The 8,809-nt window shown below is 46.2% G+C and overlaps 1 non-coding gene across 1 annotated transcript; it reads left to right on the top strand.

Annotated features, from left to right (window-relative positions):
• The first annotated feature begins 5,252 nt into the window (after positions 1–5,252).
• Positions 5,253–5,371, top strand: LOC111741253. The gene has a single exon (XR_002780943.1). It is a non-coding gene; the product is annotated as a 5S ribosomal RNA (ribosomal RNA).
• The last annotated feature ends 3,438 nt before the right edge of the window (positions 5,372–8,809 follow it).

The following is an 8,809-nucleotide window of genomic DNA, read 5'->3' as shown; positions in this document are numbered from 1 at the left end:
CACCCAGAAAAACCTCTCTACACTTAGATAGTTGCAATAATCGCCTAGCTGATATTCACCTAGTTTGTCACCTTTATAAGATTATTGTTTTTCTAAAATAAATATAAAGAATACAAACATAAGGCATTAATGTATTCTCTTCCTCAAAGGGAGTCCTGAGTGCCCATTGTTAAACTCTGAACTCCTTTACCTGATATTCAGGCTCTTCAAGACTTCCAAAAAATGATCACCATTCATTATCTGATGCATAAGCTTCAAGTAACATAATGCCCAATATAAACTACCTTAAGAGTAACAGGTAATATAGTAGATGCTACAAACTGGCTCACTCGACACTCACTCCAATCCTCCCTTGGATCTTCCAATGCTAAAGAGGCCGGAAGGTCAGACTGCATTTCCCAGCGCTCCGAGGGCTGGAAGAAAAGCATGGCCTTTCTGGAGGCACCGTATGCCTCATCCTTCCCTCTGCCTCACGATGCACTTCCTGGGCCCAGCCCCCACCCCCGACACACTTATCTACCTTGGGCATCATTTCTAAGGCCGCATGGCCAAAGCCATAAATCTGTGCCCTTGTTTAGCGTGGCATGTCCTCTACCTCTAATCCAATCTCCCCTCTGCGTGTCCTCGGTGCTCGCTCATTCAGTTTGACAGCTATTTAATAAAACTATTTGCTTTCCTTTGACATGAGGCAGAAGTGGTGGGTGTTGAAGAGCCGCGAGGCCCTCATGGACAATGAAACCCTTTCCCACTCAACACTCTTCCAGCTCAGTACAGATAAATTGTGGAGAACTTGAAATTAACCCAAGCTCTCTTCTTTTCTTAAGGAAAAAAAAAAAAATCACTGGAGACCCAAGAAACAGCAAGTATAGTAAGTGAAAGGGATGGCAGGAGAAATCACATTTCCTGGCTCCAAGGTCAGGGGTGAGCCCAGATCAGGGGCCTTTGAGCCTTTCCTCAATCTAGCTTTTATCACTTCAAAGCAGAAGGTCTTAAAGGAATGCCCTTTATGACTGATTCTGTCTTCAAAAACATGAAAGAAAAAAAGCATATTTTCTTAAGCTCACTTGCTGGAAGCCAAGAGATTTCTCTAAGATGCTGAGGGCACAAACCTCCACAACCAGGATACGATTTGGTGTGACGGAAGCAGCCCCGGTTTCATAATCAGCAGACCAGGCAAGAATTCCGAGTCCGCTTCTCGCAAGATTTATGACTTTGGGCCATTTATCTCAGCTCTCTGAGCCTTAGTGTCTTTCCCTATGAAATGGACATGTTATTCACCTCACCAGGTTGTCGTGAGGATGAAATGAGCGAGTAAATGGGGACGTGCTTGGTGTACAGCATGTGCTTAACAAAGTGTAGCTAATATTATCTATTGCTAGTAGTAGTGACAAGCAAATCTGACATCCATCTTCAAATATCCGTGTATCTCTGCTTTTAGTTGGTGTATTACCTTGAATACATTTATCTGGTTTTCGCTTGCATTGGTTAATCCGCATGTGCAGCAGCAGCCTCTCAATCCTACGGTCCTTGTGATTACTACTTCCCTCTTTACACTCAGTACACCTCCTAACACAGCCCTTCCACTGATATCTGAACCATGTCCATCGTCAGTACAAGTTTTAACAATCATACCATAGAGCACCCTAAGAATTCTTCATGCTTTAACTAGTGATAGGTTCTCATTGTCAGGTGGCTGCTCTTTTATCCAGCTCTAAAATCCCATTTTTAAAGTCCACTCCTAGGAACATTTATGGTTCCATTTTCTGAGATCAGATGCTGAAGTAGAAAATTTGGTGCAGAAAGTTTACTGGTGCATGCTCTCGAATGATACACCTGTGAAGCAGTGAGGAAGGCAGGGCTAGGCGGAGGGAGAAGCTGACTCCACGATGTTGTCGTACCTGGGACCACGGCTAATCCTACAGGGAGCTTTGTAAAAGAGATGGCCCTTTGGAGTCCTCAGAGTGAAACAGGGAGGTCAGGCCTTTGAATCCCTGCATTGGATGGTCATTAGTCACTGCTACTTCCTGCAAGGAAGATAATTGGACAAGGCGGTTCCCTGCAGCCAACGGCAACGCCCAGTAAGGAATGTGAAGGTGGGTTATCCTGGCCGATGTTCCCAGCAGTTGGGGCTAAAGGAACGCAGACCACAGACCACAGTCCCAGAGAAGGCAACTGGGCAGAGCTCCACAGTGTCCACTACATCAGGCAACCAACGTCCCCCCTTAAGAGAGAAAATATTTCCATCACTCCAAAAAATTCTTGGTACCCTTCGCAGTCCATCTCTCCCCGCTCACGTCACCCCTCTCAAGAAAAACATTACTCTTATTTCTATCACCATAGATTCTTTCTGTGAGTTCTAAGAGTTCGTATAAATGGAATCACAAAAAAAAGTAATCTGTAGTGTCTGGTGTTCGTGACAGTTTTTAGATTCTTGAACAGGCCTTTGTGTAAACACACACTTTCGATTCTTTCAGGCAAATGCTTAGCAATGGAATAGTGGGCATGGGGTAGGTATATTCTTAACCATTAAGGAATAAGCGCTGAAGTTGCCCAAAGTGGTTTTACCATTTCGCTGTCTACCCGCAGCATGTGGGAGCTCCACCTCTCCGCATCCAGGTGATTCGGCTTGAGTGTCGTCAGCTCTCCAAGGGACAGTGAGTCCATAACACCTCGTGGTCTCTGATTTGTATGTTCTCATGAGTAACGATGCTGAGAACTCTGCATGTGTTTATGGACCGCTGTATATTTGGAAAGTGTTTGTTCAAGTCTTTTACTTTTTTATTATTGGGTTGGTTTATCTTTTTATTACTGATTTGTAGGTGTGCTTTATATATTCTGGATGCAAGTTAGACATACATATTGTGAATATTTTGCTAAGACGTTGGCTTTCTGTTTATTATCTGGACGATGTCTTTTGATGAACAGAAATTTTTAGTTTTGATGAAGTCCAATTTATTTATTTTCATTATAGTTCGTGCTTTGTGTTCTAAGAAATCTTTTACCTTTTCCCAGGTGTGAAGGTGCGAGGGTACTCTTTATTTTCTTCCAGAAGCTTTATTACATCATTCTTAAAGTCACTTTTAATGCCACGTTAAACCTCCTCCTTTCTCGTTGTAGTTTTGAGGCTGCTTTTCTCCATTAGAGCCAGGGAGGTGAGCTTCCCCTTTTAAAAAGGAGGCCTGCAAACGGAGTGCACACGGAGCCGTGACCCTTGGTGTGCGGCGTGGCGGCCTCACTCGCCTCCAAGTACATGGCGCACGTGCAAGGCCTAGAGCTTGCGTCTCCCGCCCTGCGACACCTGCCACTTCCCGGGGACGCCACAGCCTGCTGTCCCTGATAATGTTTCGATGGGCTGGGCTGAGACTCTACAAGGGCTCCAGTTCACTTTGGGTTCCTGAAAACATTTATTTGGTATTTTTCAAGGAGGTCAGTTTCAATTCTCCATGACTCTAGCTTCACCCCTTCTCACCTTTGAAGATTAAATCTGGTGGTGAGGGGGGAGGGGAGAATCCGCGCACTGGCCTCTTTTATCTAAAGCCCTTTCTGAATCGAATGAGGGGGCACAGGCCCTGGAAATGGGGTTGTTGCTGGCCCTGCTCAAACCTTCTTCACAGTGAATCTGCCTGCCCCGCACCCTTTGCCACCTGGGCCATGTTTTGTGCCCTGTGACACGTGAGCCATAGCTGATTCCATCAGTGTGAGTCCCATGACCCAGGTCTCATGATCCCGGAGCACCAGTCAGAGGCTGGCCAGCATTTTTCCAGTGGCCCTATGAAAAGATAAGGTCCTCTCGTGATCAGATTCTTGTTTTCGAGAATTTGAACCGAAACACATGGGAAGAATCTGCGAACGTTCAATCAGAGGTGAAGTAAGACGTAGCAAGAAAAAGGTCAGGGGGCTGAGGACGGCCATGTGTAAGCCTGTGGCAGAGAAGCAGAAATCCTGAGCAGACGGAGGGGCACGGAGTATGGGCAGACAGAGCCAGAGGTCCAGGGAAGGACAGCGGTTCTCGACGTGCCTCGGTTCCAGACGCCACAGAGAGATGCCTGCGCCGGGAGCCACCACCAGCCCGTCAACCACCGCAGCTACGAGATACCTCGTGAGGGTCTCTGTTTTCATCCCAGTGGAGAGAGCAGAGCTGAGGAAGCAAGATAAAGCAAGTGAGTCAAAAGAACGTGAGGAAGGTGACTACTGCTCACTCTCCAGGATAAATATTTCTCAGATAAATTGTTTGGGGGCTTGTTCAGCGTGACCCCGCTCCATTTCCAGTGGCACCTCCCATCCCGACTCGCCTGGGAAGGTCAGAGGGGACAGACCCGCCAGACCTGTGAGGAAGGTCAATGCGTTTTCAGTGAGCCGGAGAGTCTGTCACTGAGCAGCGGCTCCCAGTTACCGGCCGTGTGCACGTGTGTTTTTCAGCCAAATCTTTAAGTGCTCACTTCTAGAACTGTGTTCAGGAAATAAGAACTCAGAGGAACAGAAATGTGACTCTTGAAAATGGCCGTCCTGTTGGGATTAGGGGACACTCGTATGGCATCTTTGCAAAATTCTATGATGTCAAACCTGGGAGTGAAGTGCTTTTTATCAAAACCACTTATTAAGGGAGCGACCTTCTAATCAAGGCTGTGGTCACTTTATGCCCACAGAGCGACACCCACGAGGATGGGTGCTTTCCTATTGTGCTAAGGGAACACAAACCACGGCTGTATGCTCTGGATAGTGACTTCACATTCAGTATGTACATGAGCTGAACACAGGGATGTGGTCAGTGAGGTTTGTTCACACACACACACACACACACACACCTGAAAATGGAGGATAATCAGACAGGGAACAATTGGTTCACGGGAATTTGCTCTTCGGAAGAAAGCTCGCAGCTCACTGGGGAACGCCTCAGCTGATGAGTGAGAAAAACCACAGCAGCAATGAGCAAAGGAGTGTTCTAGCACTTTCCTTCACACTGCAGAAAATCAAGACATTTTGTGCTGTTAGTATCAGGCAAATGGGGGGAACGTCCTCAAGCTGAAAGTAAAGGATGGTTTTCAAAAGCAGAGGTAAACACTGGGACCCTGCGTCTTGTGTGTGCGTGTGTGTGTGTGAAATACATCCCATACTCAAAGAAAGTGAAAGCTGGGAGAAACCTGAGCAACCTTAGCCCAAGTTCCTGTTTAACAGGTGAGGAAGACAAGGCACAGAGACCTCCTGAAAAACTAATTATTGGTTCTAAGTTGTCTACGGCCATGTTACCCTAAGTCTACGGCCGTGCCACCCTGAAGAAGCCTGATCCCGTCTGATTTCAGAAGCTAAGCAGGGTTGGGCCTGGTTAGTACTTGGATGGGAGACCACCTAGGAAGACCAGGTGCTGTAGGCGTAAAAAATAAAAAAAAAAAAAATACTAAAGGATTGTAAGCTAACGAGGTCCTTGCAATCTGTGAGGTCAACCAAGGGTTGCCTCGCCTAAAAAAAAAAATGGTTCTAAATTTACTGGGTAGAGATCATGAATAACGACTTTCTGTCTATAGCACTGAACACATTAGGACAAATATTATGACAAAAATCACAAAATGTAGGTAATCCTGGAGCTCGGAGAGGCCCGGGTGGAGACTGAACGCTGCCAGTGGCTCCCAGCAGAACACAATTAACATGTTTATTTATTGTGCTTCTGTTTGAAAGTCTATATCGCTAACTAGTTTTTGTGGGTTCAAAGTGTGCTATGCAGATGGCACCATCTGTGTCACAGGAAGCAGCTTTGTAATGCATAATCTTGGATCCCAGCCCCCAAGCTGTCTCCTAGCCCGCAACAGGGTCCCCAGGGGGTGCACGCAACAGGGTCCCTAGGGGATGCGTGAAGCACTGCTCCAAGATGTCACTGGCGTGGCATTTTCCCAAGAAAAGGAAGTGCGAGTCCCACCAGCTCTGATTCAGCAGCAAGGGAGGCTCCTGGGCTGGTTATAAATGTAAGCATTTGTATTCATTTCTTAGAGTGGCTAACGAATGACCACAAATGTAATGTCTTAAAAAACAGAAATGTATTCTCTCATCGTTCTGGAGATTGGAATCCAAAATCAAGGTGCCAGCAGAGCCACAGCCCCTCCAAAGCTCCAGAGAAAGAATTTTTCCTTGCGTCTTCCAGATTCTGGGGTCTTCAGCACTTCTTTGTGGCCGCACCCATCTGATCTGTCTCTTCCTCCTCTGTGTCTCAGATCTCCCTCTGCCTCTCTTTTATGTGGACCCTTGCTACTGGATTTAGGACCTGCCTAGATAATCCAGGATGATCTTACCTCGAGATCCTTAATTCTATCTGCAAAGACCTTTTTTTCCAAACAAGGTGACATCCACGGGTTCTGTGGGTGAACATATGCTTTGCGGGCTACTGTTCAACTCACTACCACGTTATGGGGATCAGTGAGGGAGACAGTCTCCAAGACTTGAGGGCCTGGCACAAGGGAAGGGAAAAGGCTAGATGCTGGAAATGACTTTCAATGCTTAGGGTCCCACGATTTGTTTTAGATCATTCAGCGAGAATCTTCACGGGCTTTAATCACCAGACAGAAGCAGAAAGAGAGGAGAGAGGCCTACGTTTGCAGTATCCCTAGGTCCTCGTTGGAAGAAGAACACGGAGGACAGTTAATTCAGGGCATCCTGAGAGCACTGTGCTCCGGCAATGAGATTAAAACATCACTGGCATTAGAAGTCAGTCTAAAGAATATCTCTTTTCTGTCAGCAACGCATTCCCCTCTTGCCCTCTCTATCTAGATGCACCCTCCTCCCTTTCCTTCCAGCCCCCTCCTCCTGACTGCTGGGCATCAGCCACTCCCAGACAGGCCCCCGCAGCCCCCAGCAGAAGCCCACCTCGACCCGCCCTCCCCATTCAGCCAAGGGCCCGACCTGTCAGGCTGTCCACATGCAGGTCTCCGTGCTAATTAGGAGGATTATCACTTTGCCAAGAAGGAACACGGACCCTGCGAAAGGCCTCTGTTAAGTGTCCTGGACATCGGGGACCCACTGCAAGCCGAGCTCTGGCGGCTGCTTGACAGAAGTGAAAGCGACAAGCTCCCCCAGGCCTTGGAAGGAGCCGCGTCTCCGTCTCCACCCAAAGCCCCAAACGTGGTCAGGGGTGCGCACACCCACAGGATGGGCACGGAGTTTTTTTAAATTGTGGTAACGTGTACGCGACATAAAATGTACCATTTTAACCATTTTCTAAAGTGGCAGTAAGCACATTCTCACTGTTGCAAGCCATCATCGTCATCCATCTCCAGAACTCTTTTCATCTTGTGAAACTGAAAATCTGTCCCCATTAAACACGTCTCCTCGTCTACCCGCTCCCGGCCCCTGGCAACCACCCATTTACTTTCTGTCTCCATGAATCTGACTACTCTTGGGGACCTCATAGAAATGGCATCGTATTGCGATATTTATCCTTTTCCGTCTGGCATATTTCACTTGTCATAATGTTCTCGAGGTTCACCCACGTGGTAGCATGTGTCAGAATCTCCTTCTTTGAAAACCAATAATATTCCATTGTGGATGGATGTCACATATTATTTATCCAACAATGGCTTAGGACACAGACTTTTAAAGGTAAATATTTACTTTAAATTCTAAAGTCACTTCAACAGGAAGAAAGAAAATCCTCTAACAACCTAAAACCGAATAGCGAACAAAATTAAAGACATCTTTGGCACCCACTGACAGCAAGTCAGCACATTTGGAAAAGAAGGAAGAAAACGCCTTCTTTTTTACACAAGGAAAAAGCTCCCAACTTTTCCAGCATGAGAGAAAATAGGAGTGTTCTGGGAACTCGACAGTTATGCCAATAACTGGCCGAGTTATGCCACTTACACCAAAGATCTAATTCATTCTGAAAGAACCAAAGGACAATAAAACTCTATTTGCCATTCAAATGAGATTGAATGATTTGGAGGGAGCTTTGAGAATTATGAATCATGCCTCGAGATCTTGGTACAGATCTGCAGGTGTGGGAGGGGCGGGCAGGGGTTTTCCAGGGTTTCCGAGATTCAGGGAAGTAGATCTGAAACCTGATTGTCTCAGGACACACACTTCGAGAGACATCGATTTAGGTATTAAGTGGAAAGTAGACTGCCCTGCTATCATATTTTCTGAAACTCGCTTTTAAGCATTTTTCTAGTGGAGGTATGTTTACTTTATTATTTGTGTTTTTTTCTATCAGGACAGGTATGTTTTGAAAATCTTGGGTTACTAAATGTCTAGTTGATTAGATGATGGGTGAAAGGGACTTTATTATTGAACGGGAGCAAGAGATGCCTTTCATTTAAAGAAAAAGAAATTATACATGACATTTATTTTTCCAATGGATCATTTCTATTTCTCAATTTTACCAGAAAAAAATACGTGAGAAGGAGGACTTGTAAATGCTGGGACATGTAGTAACTCAAGTAACGAGAATTCTCTAGGTTGCGATTTACTGCATTCCATCTTGGTGAGAGAGAGACCTCCGGGGTAACATAGCGCCATAAGCAAGAAAGGTGTGACATCCATGTGGTCAGCGTTACCGGTCAGGAGAGGGTATTGAGTCACAGACTGTTGGGCGCTGGGAGTATTAAAACCAGCTCTTTCGCGTCCTCGTGAGATGTACTACCCAGGCCAGAACATGAAGGTAGAAAATACGGCCACTCCTGCTACTCCATCATGACGTGTTAAATACACAATTAGGCCAACCCAGGCAGTGTGCTCTCCCGGATCCAGAACCTTCCAGGATTTAGACTTCCAGAGCTCAGTGTAACCCTCTCTCTTCTATTTCTTCACCTATAAAATAAACATACCA

This window comes from Pteropus vampyrus, unplaced genomic scaffold (genome assembly GCF_000151845.1).
Source record: "Pteropus vampyrus isolate Shadow unplaced genomic scaffold, Pvam_2.0 Scaffold75, whole genome shotgun sequence".
NCBI classification, from domain to species: Eukaryota; Metazoa; Chordata; class Mammalia; order Chiroptera; family Pteropodidae; genus Pteropus; species Pteropus vampyrus.
Note: the sequence above shows the minus strand (reverse complement) of the source record. Positions and strands in the feature narration are given on the sequence as shown.